This window comes from Delphinus delphis, chromosome 14, assembly GCF_949987515.2.
Source record: "Delphinus delphis chromosome 14, mDelDel1.2, whole genome shotgun sequence".
Taxonomy (NCBI): domain Eukaryota; kingdom Metazoa; phylum Chordata; class Mammalia; order Artiodactyla; family Delphinidae; genus Delphinus; species Delphinus delphis.
In genome coordinates, this window is record NC_082696.1 from 58,896,229 (window position 1) to 58,918,296 (window position 22,068).

The following is a 22,068-nucleotide window of genomic DNA, read 5'->3' on the forward strand; positions in this document are numbered from 1 at the left end:
GCAGGAGGAGGCAGTCTGAATTTCAATGAGGAAGTTAATATTTAGAATACCTTAGTAAGTTCTCTACTGAACACAGAACACACTCTAACTTGGTTACTTAATGTAGGCAACACTTATTGAATGCTTATCTTATGCCCAACCTTGCCCTAGGCACTGGGATGTTTGAGATTTGTTAAGATAAATATAAAACTGGCCCAGCCCTTGTGAGGACAAACCTCCAGAGAAAGAGCACCATGTAAACAAACAAATACCATTCAGGGCAGCAAAAACCCAAGGAAGGAGCTGTACAGTAAAAGAAGTCCTGGAACTTCCCAAGGAGAGGCAATTGAGCTATGCCTCCGAGCAGCTACGTGATGCTCTGCAAGTGCTATCAGACAGCGCCAGTCAGTCATTCCTTCTTCTCCTACATTTGTCCATAGAAATGTCTGTCAAAGAATATGTTAAGAAAAACTGCCAGAATTTTACGCATCGTTTTTGTATGTATGGTTGTTCTATGGCCATTTGATAGTAGGATATGAACTTGAGATTCAAACAGAAAACAGTCTTAAGTTTACTTATGTGGCTTTTTAATACGCTGAATTGCTTGGCAATAGCAGAAATTCTATTTTTTTTTCTTCAGTGTTTATACTATTCTCACTCTCAAAAGGAGGGGGAGGCATGTACAACCATCCTTGCTCACTGTATGCCACATCTGCCCTTGGGTCTTATTCTCATGTAGTCACCACAGTAGGAAGCCTGCACTCAGGAAAAAGTGCCGGAATCATTGTTCCATTGCATTTGTTTGGAGGAACCAATGGTTAGATAATATTTTGCTTGGTTGAAGAATAACTCTGATACGTTGTCTTAACTTTTAAAAGTAGATTTACAACCTTTTGAATATTTCCTCAGCGTTACCTTCTGTGTTCTGCTTTTTGTGATCTTAGGCTCCTCTTTGATCAAAGAAATTATCCCTTGATCAAAAATTAATACTGACAAAAATAATTTGACGGATGCTCTGAGTACTCATGTTAAAATTCAAGAAGCAAGAATTTGTATTATATTCAAGACTATAATGAATTAATCTAATTTGAAAAAAAGGATACATTTTCAATCTAAAAAATTAATTAAGTAGAACCCCTAATGTTGAATAGAAGTAATGCCCTAAATAAAATAAAGATACTGCTAAAAAGATTCTTGTTTGGTTTTTTAAAAAGGGGTAAGGACTGGGGAGGAAAATAATATTTTTCTTTAGATATTCAAAAAGATCTACTTTGTCAAATGTTACAAATAACCCCTCCTGCCAAAATAAAAAATTAAAAAAAAAAGCCACCATCTTCAATTTCTTTAACCAAATTGAGCAGGTATCACGGTTTTGCAGCTTTACATTAGGTTAATGTAAAGGTTGTGTTCATTTCACTTACTGTATAATTAGGATTTGAGTCCAAATCCCAGAGTGCGTATGATAGGGATTTTTCTTAAGGTGACTATCTGCTCTTCTCAAAATGGTCTTCTTATTTCTTGTGTTTCTAAAATCAGAAAAGTGAGTATAAACAAACAATAGATGACCTTTGTGTGTAAAACATCTGAGCATAGAAAGATTAATCAACCTGCATCAGTCAGTCATTAAATCAAATAGGAGCTTTTCTTGTACTTTTAAACCTCCGATTTACAGTCAGGCAAACTGTATAAAAAGGCTGGTAATACAGTGACGCCCAATGCCACTGGGCTTTAGAAAGCTGACAGTTCCTGTAAAATAGTCATTAAACAACCTCTAGAAGAGACTCATCAGCAGATGCCCCCAGGTGAAGGAGAGAGAAAGCTGAGAGAATGAAGGAGAATCTAACATCTTAGCATGACTGAATTAAACAGAGCATATTATGCTGATTTTCAGAGTCAGCCCAGTAATTTAATTTTCAGAGCAGTTCCTTTGATTGTAGCAACCATTTTATGAAACATTAATAAAACTGTGTGTGTGTATGTATAACACACATCTCTTTTCCATTTCATTAAGAAAAAGGAGTCAACATAGTCAAATGTGCTGACCATTCTGTAAATGCCAAAAAAAACCCAGAAATATTTTTGTTGTTTTTATTTTTGAAAAAGCAAAGGAACAGAATAATACAGCTCCCACTGTATTATTCCATAGTAAGCACAAAACAGGGACAGGAAATCAAGTACATAAATTTATTACATGTTGGTCCATGGGATTTTACATTAAGACTCTGAGCTAAATCATTACTGCAATGTATAATCCAAATGTGATTTTGTACCTCCTGGATAATGATGTCTACCGTGCATCCAAATTAATTATTGTAGAATATACATTGCCCTGTATACTGAGTGTTTAGCAAAGACATCTAAGACAATAGATATGTCTGCATCAAGATACCCAGTGGAGAGTTTTTTTTAATGATTTTTGTTTTACATTTTGAATAACAGAAGATTCACAGATATGAATGTGCTAAAGAAGGAAGGACCTTTAAATAATTAATACAGATGGGCCTCACTTTACGAATACGTATGTTCTTGAAATGTGCATCATAAAACTATTTTCTTTGCAAGTTAACTTGTATTTTCTCATTTATTTCCATCATAAAACTGAAGGTCCATTCTCACTGAAGTAATTTTTGGCTCAAAGACAAGGATCACATTTAAGAATGAATCAACCCTTTTAAATCAGTGGTGAATCTTATATTCAAATCTAGCAATTCTCCTTAGTCTGAGCTTTTTGGTTATAACTCTCTTTTCTTTCATGACACAGCCCTTATTTTAGCCTTATTGTTAGATACTTTGTATTCCCCCCTCCTCTATATTATATTTTTAAAGAAATAAGCATATATAAATGATAAAAAAATCAGAATATTCTTTCAAAGTAACATATAAATACAAATAATACATTTGTTAATGAATAGTAAAAAATAGCCCACACTGCCAGTCACAGCAAGGATGTGGGGAATGTCACAGACTAGGCAGCTCTAGAGGACATTAGGGGACCAGCGACCTGAGTTCACTGCAGGTGATGCAGGTGACTCACCACAGATCTTGCTAGGTCACTTGGCCTCTCTGGGATTTGGTTTCCTCATCTTTGAAATGAGGAGGCCACACTAAAGGGTGAAATGTTTTTTTCCTTCGTTATAGCTCTGGGATCCCAATAAGGGCTATGTAGGCCTGGTTAGTACTTTCTATGATTCTTGACGTGCTCATTAATGATAATGTCTTTGTTAAACTTGGCAGTCCTTCCTCATAGTATGATAGATACCATTAAAAAGACCATGGCCACATGTTATCATATCTAAGAAAGCCATTTCCCAAATAGTGTGCGTGTTTAATGATTATTCTTATGTTTGATTTTCAGTTTTTATGCTTATGGGTTTTCCCAGCTCTTCTATTAAACTATAAATTTCTATAAATATTTCTGTACTGAGTTTACAATTTGGACCTTGATATTTGTTTCTATATTTGAGACTCAAAATAATACCCAGGTGGCACAGATAGAATTCAAGTTCTCTTGGGTATTACTATTGTATATAAAAGCCTGCAGAGGATTGTCAGAATTTGTTTCATCTCATTACACCAAACATGTTAATTAACTCTTTAAGTTCCATAATCTTATAAAATGAATAACCTGTTGGGAAAATCATAAAGATTCACATTTAAGCACATACCTTAGGCACTTGTTAATCACCAACTGTAAAATACCCATAAGATTAAGCACCACACATTCAGGGAAGGAAGGAAATGAAAATCAGTTGTTTAACAGACTTTCATCTGGGAGAGATTTTATTAAGAGCCTCTTTCGTATATGCCAAGATATGAATGCTTGAATATAATTCAATTTCATACAAAAGAAAATTCCATTCAAATCTAAAGATAGAGTATTTCTATTCCAAGTTACTTTCCACTGAATCACTGAGAAGAATTGAAAGATAGCAATCCCAAATCCTAAATGTATGAAACAAGTCTTCAAACAGTTTAAAAATAACATTCGCAAATTCTTGGAGCCATGGTTGACAGCAGAATAAGGCCGACTGCTCAGTGGGTTAAGGTTAATTCCATGGTGTGTAGGAGGAATATAGTCAACTTGAATATTGGTAGCAAACCTTCTTGGTGAGTGTGGCCAATATCCTGTGATTCTTTTAAAAGGGAAACACAGTGTGGAACCCCAAATGCCAGCCCTAAGTTACACAATCCACTGGGCTACACTTTTTTCAAAAGTTTAATTTCCATTGTTAGTCCTATGAAGAACAGCCCTGCCCTCTCTATTTCCTTACAGAGCTGCTTTTGATGGAAAACTTTGTGGGTGTTTGTGATATTGCTCAGAGCCCATTGGCAGATGAGCCTCTCTTGCTGTGGCCTCCATCATTATTTGCCTGTCTTGTCTATTAACGAGCACTATCATCCCATCGTGGGATGACAGCTGCAACACGTACTCAGGCGCAATAAACAGCTAAATGAGGCGCACAGCAATTTCACTTGTCACCAGCGCCCTCGGCACGACTGGCTGCACAGCTTGATGCATAAATTCATGAGGCTGTTGCATATGATGGAGTATGCTTGGCTGAAAGAGGTGATGGATAGCAGGGCAGCTAAAAATGGCCATCACCTTGACTCTGTCAGGACATTTTTTAAAACTACCCCATCAGCTTTCTGGTATTCAATGCACTATCATAGCAGAGAAGACTCTTAAGGTACTGATTTGATACTTTTCTTCAATAAAGACTTTTTTTGGGGAGTTTTCTCTAAAAGGAGGTACCATGAACTGAGATGGGTTTCATTTATTCATCATTACCTTTGATGCTGCTAGATTAACTTAGGTTTAAGAGTAGAATTTTCTACATAAAAATCTCAGAATAAATTTCAACCTCAATAATGGGATGAAAACAACATGGAGTTTTGAAAACATTTCTGAATTGTACCGTAGAGCAGTGGGTTGGCTAACGTGAGATGTGAAGAATTTGAAAATAAAGCATAGGGATATTTAAACACATAGATTCCAGAGATAGAACTTAAGTACAACTCTTTATAACATTAAATTAAATTCCAAGACACATCATTACATCAGTGTTGGCAATTCATTTTTTAATTGGTATACAAAACACAAGGACTAATACTTTATAAAGTACCTCCATCAAAGAAGTGCTACAATGGGGACTTTAAATATAATCAATGATACAATGCATTCATTTCTCTAAAAATATCCCTTTAACCTCTTACTTACTCAGCTGCTTGAATTTAAGCTAGAACTCCAACCCCCATAGGCAGGGCCCTGGGTGTCCCACTGAAATGGGCTATACATCCTCCATCTATGTTAGTGGAAGTCATCTAAAGAAGACAAATATAAAGGCAACAAAATCAATGAGGCAGTCTCCTGCAAAGCTTTCTGCATTAATCTCTACCACACAGAGAAGTATACACACACCAGTGTAAGGGAAGGAAGTCACTTGTTCTCTAATAAAAGAGAAAACCCTTGATAATAAGCAATTAATAAAGTTGTCATGATTAGTTATGCAACTATGAATCAACAAGCACAGTAAAAATGACCACTTTCTATAGACATAAAATATCTATGATTCAATCATAGTGAAAACAGTCATTAATGTGGGTGATTATGAATGATTCTTATGGCTACTTTCCTTCTCTTCCTTTTGTAGTAAAGTAGGAACTCCTGAGCGAGAGTTAATCTAACAACTCAGACACATGTAATCTGGATCAGAGAGCACATTTATTAGCCATTTCCACTTTTGTTCTTATCTTCCCATATCCAGACTCATGTTTCTCAAACACGCATGTTCAAAATCCCCTAAGCTTAGCAAAAATATTTTTAAAAGCAAGCAAGCAAAAGGTGAAATCAGTGGGGGTAAATTTTAGTATTCATATGAATGCAAAGTGCCATTCCAAATGATGAAAAACATGTCCAAGGATGCAGGAGGAAAATACTTTTGAATTGTTTGAGAGGAAGGCGACTTTTAAAGAAGATACTGTGTTGGCCAAAAAGTTGGTTTGGGTTTTTTCCATCTTACGGAAAAACCCAAACGAACATTTTGGCCAACCCAATAGTTACATGGCATGATATCTGATGATATCCTTAAGATACTGCTTTAATAGCTACTCATCTGGCTAGTCCCAAGACTAGGTGGCTCTGATGTGGGTATGGAGGTATAGATACTGGCCATTGGTGGGGAGGGCAGATGGAGAAGAGGAACTTTGAAAGAATAGGGAAGATTAAGGAGATTCCTTATCAATAAGATTAGGTTGGAGGACACTGTGAACTAACAGAGATAACAACATGCATTGTATACCTACTTGAAGTCAAACATTGAAAGATCAGGGGTAGAGTAGGTAAATGAGACAATCTACTCAAGTACAAAAATTAACAGGGTACCAAAAAAGCTCAATAACCAAGATAAGTGATAATTTAATATGATATATTTTAAAATAGAAATTAATGCAAGATATTCATAATTGTATTAATCTATTGTTGCATACAAATTACTGCAAATTTAATGGCTTAAAACAATAACCATTTATTATTTCAATTTCTGTGGGTCAGAAGCCCATCACAGGCATGGTTGGGTCTACTTAGGACCTCACAAGGCTGAAATCAAATTGCAGCTCATGGTTCTCGTCCAAGCTCCTTTCTGTTAATAGCAGAACTCAATTCTCTGTGGTTGTAAAACTGAGGTCTCCATTTCCTTGTTGCCTCAACCTATTGATTATGCTCATTCCTTGTAGCTGCTCCCCAGTACTTGCTTGTGGCTCCCGCCTTCAAATGCAGTGCTGGTAGGTTGAATCCTTCCCACACTTAGAATCTCCCTGCCTTCTGCCTTTCTTTTTCACCATCAGCCAGAGAAAGCTCTCTGTGATTAAAGGCTCATGTGATTAGATCAAGCCCACCCAGATAATTTTCCTATCTTAAAGCCACCTGTGACATACAACATAACATAACATAGCAGGACATAAAATTACATAACAACATAGCACAACATATCATAACATAATCATGAGAATGACAGCCCATCATGTTTACACATACTGGGGACCGGGAAGGACATTTTGGGGCAGCTATTTGAGATTCTGCCTACTACAAGGATGAATAAAATATCAACATTTTAAATAAAATCAGGATTTAAACCTGCCCTTGTATGACCCTGACTCACTTCCTCACCCAAGCCCCAACTGTGTTTCTGATAAAATCTTTTTTTTTTCAAAAACAGGCAGCTGGCCTATGAATCATAATTTCCCACTTTGAATTTTTAAAATATTGAATTAAAATATTATTTATTTATTGGTGCCACTCTCTCCTAAAATTTTTGTACCCACAGTGAGTGCCTCAGTCACCTCACACTAGTCTCAGCCCTTTGTGTTTCACCTGCACCTTCTCAGGTAACTTTCCTCACAACCTTGTAAGGTGGGCCTGACCAATCCCTATCACAAATGGGCTCACAGAGAAGTTAAGCAATTTGCTCACATTCATATAGGTATTAAAAGACAGAGTTGGGATCCTAACTCAGATTCACCTGACTCCAGAAACCAAGCTACTGTCAGCACATTATGGGCCTTACTAGGAAGGGTCGATGAACAGAGACTATGTCAGCAACTCAGATCATGGATTCAGAATACTTTACCCAGCACTCCCACACTGTTGATTTAACTCATTAAAATGTTTAAGCCTCAGGTTGAGATAATAAGAGGCAGATTTTATAGTCTATGGAACAAGTAAGTGACAAGACTATAAATTCTTTAAGATCTGGGACATCTTTGATTTTATATATAGCTAGCATGCAATAGTTTTGTGAGCAAATTAATATAGAAGAAATGAATGCGATAAAATCATATAAAAACTCTAGGACTGCTATGATCTGTGAAGTACCATGCAATCATGATATGCCTTCTGCAGAAACATTAGGTGCTTCTGTTAGGGAAATATCCAATTCTATAATGTTTTATGGAGTCATCTCCCATGATCAGTTTCCTTAATATAATAATTAGTTGAGTCTGAAGACCTAGATTATATATATAGTATTAGACAAAAATAGTGGTTTAAGGTTGGTCTCCTGTGCTTTCTAAACTGATAACATAAGACAAAGCAATGTAGTGACTAGAACTGGCTGTAAAAAATGTAAACCAAAAAACCCCTCAATGATAAATTAGCTTTTATTTATTTATCAGAATGCACGTTCTGTTAGACTGTGGTCTATGAACAGGAAGAAACCAACAACCACCTGGTTAGTTTAGCCAAGGAAAGAAAAAAAGAGACAGGAAGAAAAAGAAAGAAAGGGAGGAAGGGAAGCAGGGAAGCAGGAAGGGGACGAGGGGAAGAGAAAGAGGGAAGAAAGAAAGAAAAAGAAAGAAAGGGAGGGAGGGAGGGAAAGAAAGAGAGGGAGGAAGGAAAGAAGGAAGGAAGGGAGAAAGGAAGAAAGGGATGAAAGAAGGAAGGAGGGAAGGGAGGGAGAGAAGGAAGGGAGGGAGGGAGGAAGGGAGGGAGAAAGGGAGGAAGAAAGAGAGAGGGAGAGAAAAAGACCTTTCTTGGATAAACTCAGATAATTAGATAACATGATATTTTGAAATATGTTACCTAGAATCATAACCAACTGTATAATTTGAACTTTAGAAGCATTTGCATTTCTTAAAGAACTTACTCTAGAATATTTTTATATTGAAGTATGTTTTCTTCTTTAAAAAAAAAGTGACAATCTAACCTAAATGAACATTAGCCAAAGCAGAGGGCAAAATGTTGGAGAGGAATCAGGAGTACATTTTATACTCAACTTTTGGCTAGGCTAGGGCTCCGCACTAGTGCACTCCAGATGATAGATTGGAGCTGTGCTTGGCTCGTTATGGATTTGGCTGATATCTAGCTGACCAGAAACACTTTCTTCCTCTGGAAACCCAAATACCTTTTTCTTTTTTTTTTTTTTTTTTTTTGTGGTACGCGGGTCTCTCACTGTTGTGGCCTCTCCCGTTGCGGAGCACAGTCTCCGGACGTGCAGGCTCAGCGGCCATGGCTCACGGGCCCAGCCGCTCCGCGGCATGTGGGATCTTCCCTGACCAGGGCACGAGCCCGCGTCCCCTGCATAGGCAGGTGGACTGTCAACCACTGCGCCACCAGGGAAGCCCCCAAATACCTATTTTTTTGAGCAAAATTATCCCAATTCAATTTACTTCTAATATCCTTATTACACTCTTTTCTGTTTATCTGTTGCATTATATAGTCACATCTACAGTGATATATATTTAAAATATGAAAAAACTTATTAATTTGTTTCAGGCCATATGCTTTTAAAAGTTTTAATAAAACTTCAAACTTTTATTAATTATATATTTTAATCCATGGATATGCAAATACTAGATTCATACGCTAAAACATGATAAAGATGCTATTATCTATTATTCCTGTATGCATATATGTTTATAAGAAATATATGTTTCCATTCTTTAATTTTGTCCTTTCTTTCTTTCCCTACTCATTGACAATGATGCATTATGTGGCATCATTTTTATAAAAGAATACCACATAGACATACATATGTTTCTAGATAAGATGGCTCGAGTTAACACTACCTTTTCTATTAGCCTCCTGCTTTAACTTGTCTTTTCTTCAGATACATTATTATCCTTTCTCTTAATTATTCTCTTTTCCTTATACTACACAATGATGAGTCTTTCTATTTTAAGAGGTATGAAACAGAGCTTCTCTACCAGAACCTGATCCAGATTCCACTTCAAAATGCCAAATGGCTAAACAGATACCCTGATATGTTCCAGAGAGAAAAAACAAGTTTAATAATCATCATCATAACTTCTTTGCTGAGCTTCAACATTAGTCCTGTATGATAGAGCTGATCATGTTATGTCCCTGCCTGAAACGATTCGAGGTTTTCTCCGGGTCTTTGGGATAAGAATTTAGGCCTCCAGAGCACATGGCCTGGCCCTGCTCCTGCCCAGCTGCTTCCGTGTCACCCTACTCATTACTCTCTCCCCTCTAGCTATACTTAATTTCTTCTACTTCCACCCATATGGACTGCATACTCATATGGATTAACTCTTTTAGTTTAATACTCAAAATGACTCTAGGAATTAGACAATAACGTTATCTTTACTTATATGTGAAGAAACTGAGACACACAGAGACTAAATAACGTACCAAGGACATGTAGATAAGAAGTCACAGAGCTAAGATCTTGACCCATGGGGCGGAACTTAAGCACTCCTGGCAATTTCTACAAAGAGGAAAGTCTACAGATATTCCTCAACTTATGATGCGGTTATGTCCCCCAAAACTCATCATAAGTAAAAAATATTGTAAAATGAAAATGCGTGTAATACACCTAACTTACCAAACACCATAGCTTAGCCTGGCCTACCTTACTTAAACATACTCAGAACACTTATATTAGCCTACAGCTGGGCAAAATCATCTCTACATGAAGCCTTTTTTTTTACAATAAAGTGTTGAATATCTCATGTAATTTACTGAATACTTAAGTGAAAAACAGGAAAGATGTATGGGCACAGATGGTTGTCAGTGTATCAGTTGTGTACCCTCATGATCACATGGCTGACCTGAGCTGCAGCTCCTGCTACCGCTCAGCACCACGAGAATTTGCATTGCGTATCACCAGCCTGGGAAAAGATCAAAATTCAGAATTTGATGTATGGTTTCTAGTGAAAGGGTATCACTTTTGCACCATTGGCAAGTAAAAAAATCCTAAATTGAACCATTGTAAGTTGGGGACTGCCTGTATTTTGTTGTTTTATTTGGTCTAGTTACTTGGCAAAACATCTTTAGAAAAACAAGAATAATTAACTGCTTTCTAGGCAGTAAATGTCAATGTACCAGTCCTCCAATTACCTTCTCTAAGAACCTATTTATCCACACCTTGATCTAGTTTGATGTGCATTTCTGAGTAAATACTTCTAAATAGTTTACAGACCAATCCCTCAAATATCTATAATGAATTTGACATTCTTTGAACATGTGTATTCTCAAACTATTAATTAGTTTGTATAATATTGAGATGAAGATATTGATTAGTTTATATGGTAATTTTGAGACATTACGACTAAGATGATCAATATTTCTGGCAAATGCTCATCTACAGGAAATCCAAATTGAAAGATTTTCTTCTAAAAGGCTATTAGCCCAGAGATAACTCTTTAAAAAATGGGCAGGAAAACATCAAGTCAAATTTATGTATGACTATACTATTGTAGTAGTAAATGACAATTGCAGAGATATGATAGGAAAGATAATTGTGATACTTTTGTGATAAAGTATCAATTCCTATCCCCTTCTCCAATGACAATGATATTAAATGCTTATTAATGAATTCTTTATTATTTACTGGTAGGGTGCATTTTTAGTGAAAGGTACTTGGACTTGGAAATTTATAAACCTTGCTCTATTAATTACTAGATGTGTGTCCTTGGGCAAGTTAAATCTTCTTAACTCCAATTTCTTCATTTATAAAATGGGTGATTTTACTTGCCATGTAGGTTTTGAGGATTAAATGAGATAAGATGAAAAATGTATAGCTCTGCACATTTACATGTATTAGAAGTTATATACCTAATGCTGTCGCTTTACTTTTAACTCCTCTCTAATTAGATAGTCTAGAAGATGTTAATAGTAGTTATTTCTTTTTAAAACTTATTTCAGCCTTCAATATTGTTGCGAATTATTCTAGCCATACAAAATAAGAAGTGACTACATCATGGCGCTGAGATTTATAGGTGAAATGAACACCCTGATCACATTACTGTTTCTTTTAGGATATAGATTTCTCTTAAATAATTATAAATTTCAGATTAGCCCAAAATAAACTTGAGTATTGCTTGTCTGATACAAAATAGAATTAGCCAACCTAGCTTTTGGCTTGATAAAGATGAATGAAATTTAAAAATCTAGAGTCCCATTAAAAGCAAATATAAATGAGAATTTCAACTTTTAATTGGAATATTTCCCAATATATGTACATTTAATAACGCATATCCAAATGCCTTGATTTAGGAATAGAATTTTCATACTCATGTGAATATGTGTCACTGTTTTATATTTAAAGTATAAAAATAAGGAAATGTTCAGAAAAAATATTGTATTTATGTAAAAATATTAACATGAAAGGATTATTCTTAAAGATTATTTGGAAGAGGAGTTTAGAGGTTCATAATCTATCCAAAATATAAGTAAATAATTAAAACTTCAATTACCCTAGCATCTACTGTAGTATGCGATATCCTTTAAATGATCAGTGAATGATACATAACAAGCAAATGAAGGAATGAATGAATACACTTAAAAAAGTGATATCCCATTCTTGTTATATACATCTTCCGCCTCTGGTGCAGGTGACAGAATTCTGTAATTCAAGATTCAACAAAAAGGAACTGCATCAGTCTATAACTTCTAAACCAGTACAGTTTATTATTGTATGTTGGCTTGGTATACAATAGAGATGCTAAGGGAGACTACAGTAGATTCAAAACTTAAACCAAAATCATGTTTTAAATAAAAATGCACACACTCTTTCAGTTAGTGACATTGTAAGTTCTCAGTCATCCATTCTGAAAATCTGAGTTACTATCTATTCTGCTTCTTACAACTAGTCTTTTTTTGTAAATCAAGAAGAGTTGCTGTTTGATTTTATAATATCAAAGCCACATCTTTTCTATTCTTTAGTTACCACCTAGATTCAGACTCATACAGTCCCTACCCCTCATTCAACCTACCCTCTCCATTTTTCCCAGTTACTTGTTTAAAGGTCTATACCGGTCATTTCATTGTCTTGTTCAAAAATTCCTCGTTTGTTCCTTTTGCTAATAGTTGTATTTTTCAAGCTGCTCCACAGTTTCTAGGGGTCTTTTGAGAGGCCTTCTGGGAGTGGGGAGGAAGGAAGATCCAAGGGATGCAGGAGGGTAGGAGTCTAGACCTCAAACCTACTTCAAACAGAGAAGCATTGCTTTTATCTGTTCCATAGATGAGGCTTCTGTTAGAGATTTTATTTGATGAAAGCCTAAAAACTGTTTGAAAACCTTAGGTCTATATATGGTCTCAACTCCCATCAGAGTCCCAGCCGTGGTCCTTCTCCAGTGAGTGAGAGCACACCTGTCCAGATTTGTGTTAGGCCATACTTTTCCAGGTCTCTTGTTTCAGCCACACCCGGACACTCATGGCTTTTGCCATGAGTTTTGTATTCTCCCTCAGGTTTCCGTCATAGGCTCTTCAATCCTGAATCCCCTCCAATCCCTCCTTGTTGAATTCCTCCTACACTTCAAAGCTCAGTTCAAATGCCACCTCCTTCTTCTCAACCTCAAAACATTCTCCTTTTGATTCTTTGGAATCTCAATTGCTCTTTTTTGAACCTCTATTGTAACTATTACCATAGTTTTCCCATGTACTTGAATACATGTTTACTTATCCGTGAGGCTGTAAACTGATGTCAGAAACCATAATAAATTCAAGTTTTCTTATCGCACGCCTATGTTTAACTCAATACATTTATTAAGTAATAATCAAAGTAATAATAAGTAAATTAAGTATACTGTACGTTAGATTAACTTTATTAGATTAACTTTATTCAGTAAGCCTCGATTACTGAAAAAAAAATCTGTATCCTGTTATACTAGATGCTAAGGATTGTATTCAATATTTTTTTAAATAATATTTTAATGAATATGGCTAGAATTGATCTTACCAGCCAAAACTCTTAAGTTTGCCAAAGAGGGATCATTACTTCTGATTTTAAAAATGTGGAAACTGAAGGACTAGGAGATTACAGCATTATTTTCAAATAGGAAAATAGGGCTAGAGAACCAGAAAGCTATACTTATTTTCTCTACTTAACCCACAAGGGAGCCTTTATTTCACCTTAACTTTTCATTTTTAGTTTTCCTCAGAATGTTCCCAATAAGCTTTGCTTAAACTTCCTTGAAAACTTTCCTCCCTTTCCTCAGCATGGGAGCACCTTCCATTTTGTGTGATACAGTCTCTATTTGGATAAGCCATACATATTTAGTTCTTTTTAATCTCACCTCACATCAGCCCTTCCAGCCTCTCAATCATTTTTGTAGCTCTCTCTGAATTCCCTCCAGAACGATGACATCCCTTCTGCTGCTGAGGTTTTCATAAATGGACACACTTTTCTGACTCACGATGTGTTATCTCTGCATGTGCTACCCAAGCAGTTTTTATAAACCACTATATCATCCCGTGCAATCTCATACTAATTTTCTGTAACTATCACTCCCAGGTTTCATTCAATATTACTACTTTCCAAGTACAGTAGCTTCATTTCCCTGATTATCTGTGAATTTTCATCCAAGATGCATTACTTTACATTTTTCAAAGCCTAATCTTATTTTGATATTGCCTACTCAGAGCTGTAACCTCTCTACGTTCATAAATATATTTTCATAGCTAGTGCTTGCAAACCATCCAAATTTTGTGATATTTCTAACTGTAATCTATGATTCAGCTACCCTTTCTAATTATTAGTCTTAAATCAAGTTAATATGTTATACAGACTCTCGTCATTTCCCTTTATCTCTTTCCCAAAAGAGAATACATACAAATCTTAGGTAGTCTCACCACTCAGTCTATGGTCACATATTTTATCTTTTGCTTAACATCCACATGCTTTCATGTGGATGAGTGACTGACGCATCACACATTTCCCAGCCTATTGGGGTTCGTTTTCTAAGTCATATTTTTAATATAACATATTAAAATACACATCAAGCCATGTAACGCATCCTCTATTGCATAAAAAGTGTTTTCTTTCTATTGTTTTTACTAGACTTTGAAAACTGTAATTCAAGAATTACAGTATTGAGCTTAAGTTACTCTTTTAGATAAAAAGAAATAATTATTCCTTGCACTCCCGTTTATAATGGAGAAAAGATTTCTTTTTAGGAATTATCCCTTTATTCATCTTAGTTGGACAGACAAAGCCTCAGAATTCCTTCTACACTTCCTTCTAAGGCATTCCTACCTGTAGCTCCTGCAGGGGAAAGAGGCCCAGGTGATCCCTTAAGCATAAAATGGATGATCTGTTGTTCAGACCTGGAATGAGGACTTGATACCAAGGTAGTCCATCTGGAGCCTACTAGGTAGTCTGATGCAAGAATTCTGTCCATATATAGATATAATGATGTAACATATATTAATATTTTTATATATCTGCAAAGGTAATGAAAGTATTGTTATTAAAATTTTATTAGTGGGGGACTTGAGATATAAAGAGTTTGAATGGCTTGTTTAACTCCAAACATATCAGTCGAAAGGCGACTTTTGCAGCACCAGGAATCCAATATTTATAACTGCAGGAAAGCCCAGAGTTAACCCAGTGTTGGATTTCCATTGACCACAGAAGTCTCTCTTCTTCTGCACATGCCTTTTAAAGCCAAAGCTTGGGGCCACCCAGGACTATAGTTTGCTGGTGGCTACAGAACTCACCTACATTCTGGACCTGGAGGATTTCTATTACTATCTTGTGACGTCATTCATCACAAGAGGATGCTATATGTATTTTAACTGGAGTATTTAGATGTTTTGTAGTGGGAAATTTTCAGGACATCTAGCTTGCCATTTTGCCAGGAGGAAAAGACTGCAATGGCTTCATGCATCTGTGTGTATCCCTGACCTGGAAAGTCCTTGAGGCCTCCTCTGCATGTATGCCCTCTGCCAAACCATGCCCGCAGATTGAAGGTGGCAACACATTTTTTTTTTTTAAGTAATTGAACAAATGAATTCATCCATTTGACTCGTTAGTTGACTAAAACAATAGATCAATGACAATTCATTCAAACCTCAGCCTGTTAAGCATTAATGTCTTGTAGAGATATCCTCTAAGGAATAGGTGGAACTCAGAAATGAATAGGGCATCTCAGTAATGCTGACCTACTCAAAGGCTCTTGGCCCATCCTGGGTCATGAAATCCTTTGCCTATCTGAGGAAATCCAGGGATTCCTCTTAAAGAAAAATGCATGTATGCAGAGAATATATGTGGCCTATGGTTTTGTTTGGTTCATAGCTCTCGGACACTCATCCACAGACCCCAAGATATGTACAGCACAGCCAAAATTCCTCACAAGAAGAGTCTGATTAATTTGTAGCTACTGGCATTATTACCCCTGGACACATGACCATACCTCTGTTTTACACAGTCACTTAAATTCACCAATTACTCACTCCCGAAGTCTCAGAGTCATGGACAAGAATGTCTAATGGGATCTGCCTATGTCACACTCCTAAAGGATTAGATGCCAGGTTGCTGGGGAAGGTACCAGCTACCCCTTTTCAGCATCTGTTGTGGGAGACCCTACCTCTCACTTATTCTGGGATATTCTTCCAAAGAGGAAGGGTGTTTGAATCTGGGTAGTCAAAATCACAAATATTCACTGAATCCTCAAAAACAAAGCAAAAGAACAAAATTCTTGCAAAGCTGAAAAGAAACATTAACCACATTCCACTACTCCAATCCAGTGTTAAAATGTTTCAGTATTTCCTTAATTTTTCCCCTTATTATTTTTCTTATCATTGTCTTATCCTCAATTTTGTTTTGCTTCTCACTCAATATCAGTATTACACAATAAACAACAAACTATAAGCTCTATAATTACAGTTATGTTTATATTTATGTAATATCTGTTTATATATCTGTGTATCTATCTATCAAATAATCTATCCATCTTTTCCTGGAACAAAATGAAAAATAATACTAATAGCATTTATGTCTAGATAGTACAATTTTAATTGTTATATTTTACTGTGTTCTATGGCTTCTAGAGTGTGTTCTAAAGTTTCCTTTTTACTGGGAATTCCCTGGTGGTCCAGTGGTTAGGATTTCTAGCTTTCACTGCTGAGGGCCCAGGTTCAATCCCTAGTCAGGGAACTAAGATCCCGCAAGCCGTGTGGCTTGGGAAAAAAAAAAAAAAAAATATATATATATATATATATTGCCAAAAACAACCAAAAAAAAGACTAAGGTTTCCTTTTTACTAGAAGAAATGCAGTAAAAGTATCAAAATAAATCAGTTTCCATACGTCCATATTTTTCATAGCATGGTTTTGTAATACTAATTTTCAGTTGTAGCATAATGTCCATTGAGTAATTGAGGGCAGTAATATTAGCTCTTATTTTTTTTTTACTGTCATAAAAATGAATATTTTTGGATTACTTTTGCAAAATAATTTTCATAAACGCAGTTATTGGCTCAAAGGTTACAAACATTTTGTTACTCTTAGTAGATATTGCCAAACTGCTTTCTAAAATCTTGTACCAATCCATAATGCCTCCAACCAAGAATGAAGGGTGATCATTTCATGGCCTCCTTGTCTACATTTGTAATATAATTTAAAAGTTTTGATAACCCAATATAAAAAATGGCAATTGATTTTTGTTTTACTTTGTCTGCCCCTGGTTATCTGAGCAAGGTTTAATATGTTCCATATTTATTTGCAAACTTATTGCATTACTCTGCATATTCTATTTTGTGTAGTTTCTATTCTATACATACTCAAGTATTTCACATACTTGAAAGTGTAGCATATACTTTGAAGTGCTTCATTTACCTAACCATGCATGCTGTTTGTAAATGGGGAATCACATATTACACTCATCTGCAATAAGCAAGCAAACTTATATTTTCAGATTTGCTCAAATGGGTCTATTTTCCTTACTATGGCTACATCTTCCATTTCTTCCCAAGCAGAAAAAGTAAGCAAACACAGGCACACACAAACACACAAAATCAAAACAAAATTTTCAATAGATAAATTCAATGATTTTTTAAATGTTAGTTTTTCTTACTGACAACTCCAGATCACTCATTCTCCCAGATAACTTTTTTCCCCCTGATTCTGAAATAATTTTCTTTCTGTTTGTTTGATGAAAGCAAGTTTGCTTGCCTGATCATGGAGTATCAGATGAGTCGATAGGGTTGGCTACCGGAGAATTTACAGCTTCAGATCAATCATCTGTATTAGAGACAGTGGGGATTTATGATGAAGAGTTATGGTGGCAAAGGGATAGATGAGAAAGATGTTTGTGACCCTGGGGATTTAGTCTGACCACAATGAAGAGAATAGAAGGAAAGAAATGTGTGCTTGTCTGGCATAACAAGAACAATGGATTTGGAAGAGAAGGGTGAAAAGAATTAGGTTTGAATGAAAGTCTGCCCCACGCAGGAGGTATTTGAGTTGTTCATTTGCTCCAAACAAAACATTTTCTCATTTTTACTCCCAGGACAGCAGGAAAAGAGGGAAATGAAGAAAACTTAGTGATAAGTTGGAAGAAGCAGATAAATAATTTTGGAGTAGTCTGGTTATGACTGAAGAGCAAATATGAATAAGAGAGGAAAACTTTTGCATATTATAGAGGTGAAAAAATCAGCATGAAATTTTGAGAAATAATGAAGTCTTCAGTGCATAATCATGCCCTGTGAAGGTATTAGCAAAACACTGAGAAAGGCAAGACTGGCAGAGGAGACAGCAATGAAGACAGAAACTGGGGATTTATCTACACAGACAAGGTAGTCAAAACCATCTGTGAAGCATAGTTCTTTAAGAGAAAAAAATTGCATCTATCTCCCCAAATACTATACAGGAAGGTATTGTGAGAAAGCTGAGGAGTCATCAGAAAGGATCCACAGAATCAGCGAGCAGTATTTATGGAAAGGCCATTTTGTGGCATGTGCTAATTAGTTATATATGTAGAAAGATGAATAAGATATATTTAGTATGACATTTTTAAATTTTGTTCAAGGAATAGTAGGAAAATAAAACAAAAGGAAGAAAAAAGTTTTATCTAGTCATATTTTAAAAATCCTTTCAAGAAAGTAAAATAACTATGCTATGTTTTATTTGCCCTGAAATCCTAAAATGACAACAGCCAGAAAGCCACAATTATGCTTAGTGCTGAGGTTTCATCAAATAATTTAGTTTTTATAAAATCTAGCATACTGTGTGTTTCTATTATGAATATAATAATAAATATTTTAGAAATTTTGGAAATTGCTGAGAAATAGAAGAAAGATTAACAAAACCATCTATAGTCACATCATTTGGGGGAAGTGCTTGAATGCCTTTCCACTAATTTAGCCTTGCATGGTATTTGTTTTTAGGTTTGACTCTTTATTTTTTTGGTATACTTATTTTCTCATAGCTATAGTCACATGTGAAAATAATATTGTGATGTCTTTTTTCACTCACCTTACAAACGAGTGCTTTCTAAGTTATTTCTGCACTTCAAAAAATTTCAAAATAGCCAAGCAAGCAGTTAAAATACAATTTACCTATTTCCTCAATATTGAACATTTAAATAATGCTGAACTAGGTAGCTTGATAAATTTTAAGTATTTTTATTATCATTAGTATTATCCACTCCCATGAGAATCGCTATTTTAGGGAAATCATCAGAAAGTACCTAAATAACCTTAATATAAAGCTAATACCTTTTTCATTTATCTACTTGCTGCATAATAAACAATCTTAAACTTAAAAAAAAAAAAAAGCTCCCAAATCAACAAATTGAACAGGGCTTGGCAGGCACAGTTCAAGAAGACCACAAGCTAAGTCATCATCATTAGTATCCAGAAGTATCTATTGAGCCTCTGTAAGACTTGATGCTTATCTCATTGAAAGACGTGAGATGGTATAGAATTTTCCCAGAGGAGAACATGTGGTATGTATTCAGGAAGGGCTGTCTGTATTCAGGTATGTGACTGGACTTGAATGCCTTGAATGAGAAACCAACAGGTGGAGAACAATTTCAATATGATGGTAAGGGGCAACTCTGAGGCATCACCTTAAGTCTTTCTAAGGTCTTAATAAATGATATTACCATCCTTGATTTGATCTTTGGCCAGGATTAGTTTCTTAATTTGAGAATGGTTTGCCTTCAGGAGAGATGGGAATGAGAAACAGTTTTATTTTGGGACCCCCATAAGTCCTGGATCATTTATATTTCCTCAAATTTCGCCTATAAACAGATCAGTTCTTAGCTCATCTCTGATCTCTCATTTTAGTCTAGGCAGCTAGAAAAAGTCAGGTGGTACCTTCAGTAGTTTTTCTGGAAATCTTCTTAACTAGCTCATCGAGTTCATTAGACATTTTTTATTTTCCACGTTAACTCAAGCACGTTTTTTTTTGTTGTTTGTTTGTTTGTTTGCTGTACGTGGGCCTCTTACTGTTGTGGCCTCTCCCGTTGTGTAGCACAGGCTCTGGATGCGCAGGCTCAGTGGCCATGGCTCATGGGCCCAGCCGCTCTGCAGCATGTGGGGTCTTCCTGGACCGGGGCACGAACCTGTGTCCCCTGCATCAGCAGCGGATTCTCAACCACTGCGCCATCAGGGAAGCCCAACTCAAGCAAGTTTTGTCAAACTTTCTGGTGCTACATAAGAAGGGTCCTCTTCCCTCCAGTGTCCAATAACACTTTTTCACTGATCTTTAGGGTCTAATTGATAGCTTCCTCTAGTCTCGTTAGGCTTCTGCTAATACTCTCTTCGAAGCCCTGTGAGCTTTCACTAACTGTCCTTGAGACTTTTGCAGCTTATAGTTGCTGTCTGATCCCAAAGGCAATGCCACATATTTTAGGACTTTTGTTATAGGAGCGCCCCACTTCCAGTACCCGACTATATTTCAGCTATGTATTGCTGCAAAACACACCAACCCCAAACGCCATGGCTTCAGACAACCACAGTCATTTAATTTGCTCAAAAATGTGTAATTTTGAACTCAACTATTACAAAGTCAGCAGGTACAGATTATCTCTGTTGCATTGGGGTGTTGAGGGTAGATCAACCCGGGGCTGGGAGATCTAGTTTCAACTTGTCAGAGAGATTGGTGCTGGAAATCAGCCTGGACGTGGACCAGGACCCTGGTGCTTCTCTACATGGGCTGCTTGGGCTTTCTCACAATATGCTGGCTGGGTCTTGGGAGCAAGCATCCCGAGAAAATCAGGTGGAAATAGTACCATCTTTTACAGCGTATCCTTGAAAACCACACAGTGTCACTTCTGCTATAGACACAAATCCACCCATGCAAGAAGAGGGAACCTAGCCCGTGCCTCTGAATGGGAGGAGTGGTAAAATCACATTGTAAGAAGAGCATGTGGGAGGACAGATATAGTTGTGACCCCTTTTTGGGTAATACTATCTGTCCCACACCCACCAATATTCTTGAGGACAATTAAAAATTCACTATTGATAATATGAAGCATTCTGGTTGGTAATGTAGCTGTGGCCATTTGTATTTTGGGAGGGAGTGTGTGTGTGTGTGTGTGTGTATGTGTGTGTGTGTGTGTGTGTGTGTGGTATTATATGTTTGATTCGGGCATGTTGGGGTGGAAGTTGGATAGAAGTGTGAGGAAACGTTTCTTTGTAGAGCATAAACTAAAATAGACCTTGTCAGAACTGTTGCTTGTTGCTTGTTCCTATGGAAATGGGCAATGTGGGAGGTGGGGGCAGGAGAGTGTTTTCTTGTGGGTAGGGCAGGTTGAAAGTTACTTTTATGAGGAAAAGAGCAGAGCAGAGCATAGACGCTGAAAGAAATAATCTTATAATAGTCAGGTGACAACCAGAGTTGCTTAGAAGACCAACTAATTAAATATGGCTGAGACATTAACAGAGGGGTATTTCTTCTCATTTCCATATAAAATCTAGTAATTCTCAGGAGGGTTTGAGAACATGGAGATCTTTGCTTAAACATAGGTGTCTTATGACTGTCACATCAACAGGACCACTGTGAGGTTTCTCTAGATGGACTTGAAAGTGGAGGATGGACTTGAAGGTGGAGGACCTCAACTGGGCACAGTTGTAGCAGAAAAGAGGAGCATGGCAGATGTCCTTAGGAATGGAATTTGACAGAACTTGTTTGTGAATACATATGATATATACCCTCTCTGGGGGTTCAAGAAATAATTACAGAATAATTCTGGTGGGATAATTTCTGATGGAGGAATTGTTTTGACATTTGACAGTTAAAAGAAAGAGCTTCAAGCCAGTGTAATGTGGGCATAAAAATTAATGTGATGTCATTTTACACTCATGGGCTGGAGTGGCCTGGACAGCTCTTTCCACAGCTACCATAAG

General features: G+C 36.5%; 1 long non-coding RNA gene across 1 annotated transcript in view; it reads right to left on the reverse strand.

Moving 5' to 3' along the window:
• Positions 1-1,405: 1,405 nt before the first annotated feature.
• LOC132437344 (uncharacterized) overlaps positions 1,406-22,068 on the reverse strand; it is a 219,250-nt gene continuing 198,587 nt past the window's right edge. Inside the window, exons 4-5 of the long non-coding RNA XR_009522007.1 lie at positions 5,198-5,301; positions 1,406-1,505 (exon numbers count right to left, since the gene is read on the reverse strand). This is a non-coding gene — a long non-coding RNA (uncharacterized lncRNA). The remainder of the gene's footprint in view (positions 1,506-5,197; positions 5,302-22,068) is intronic.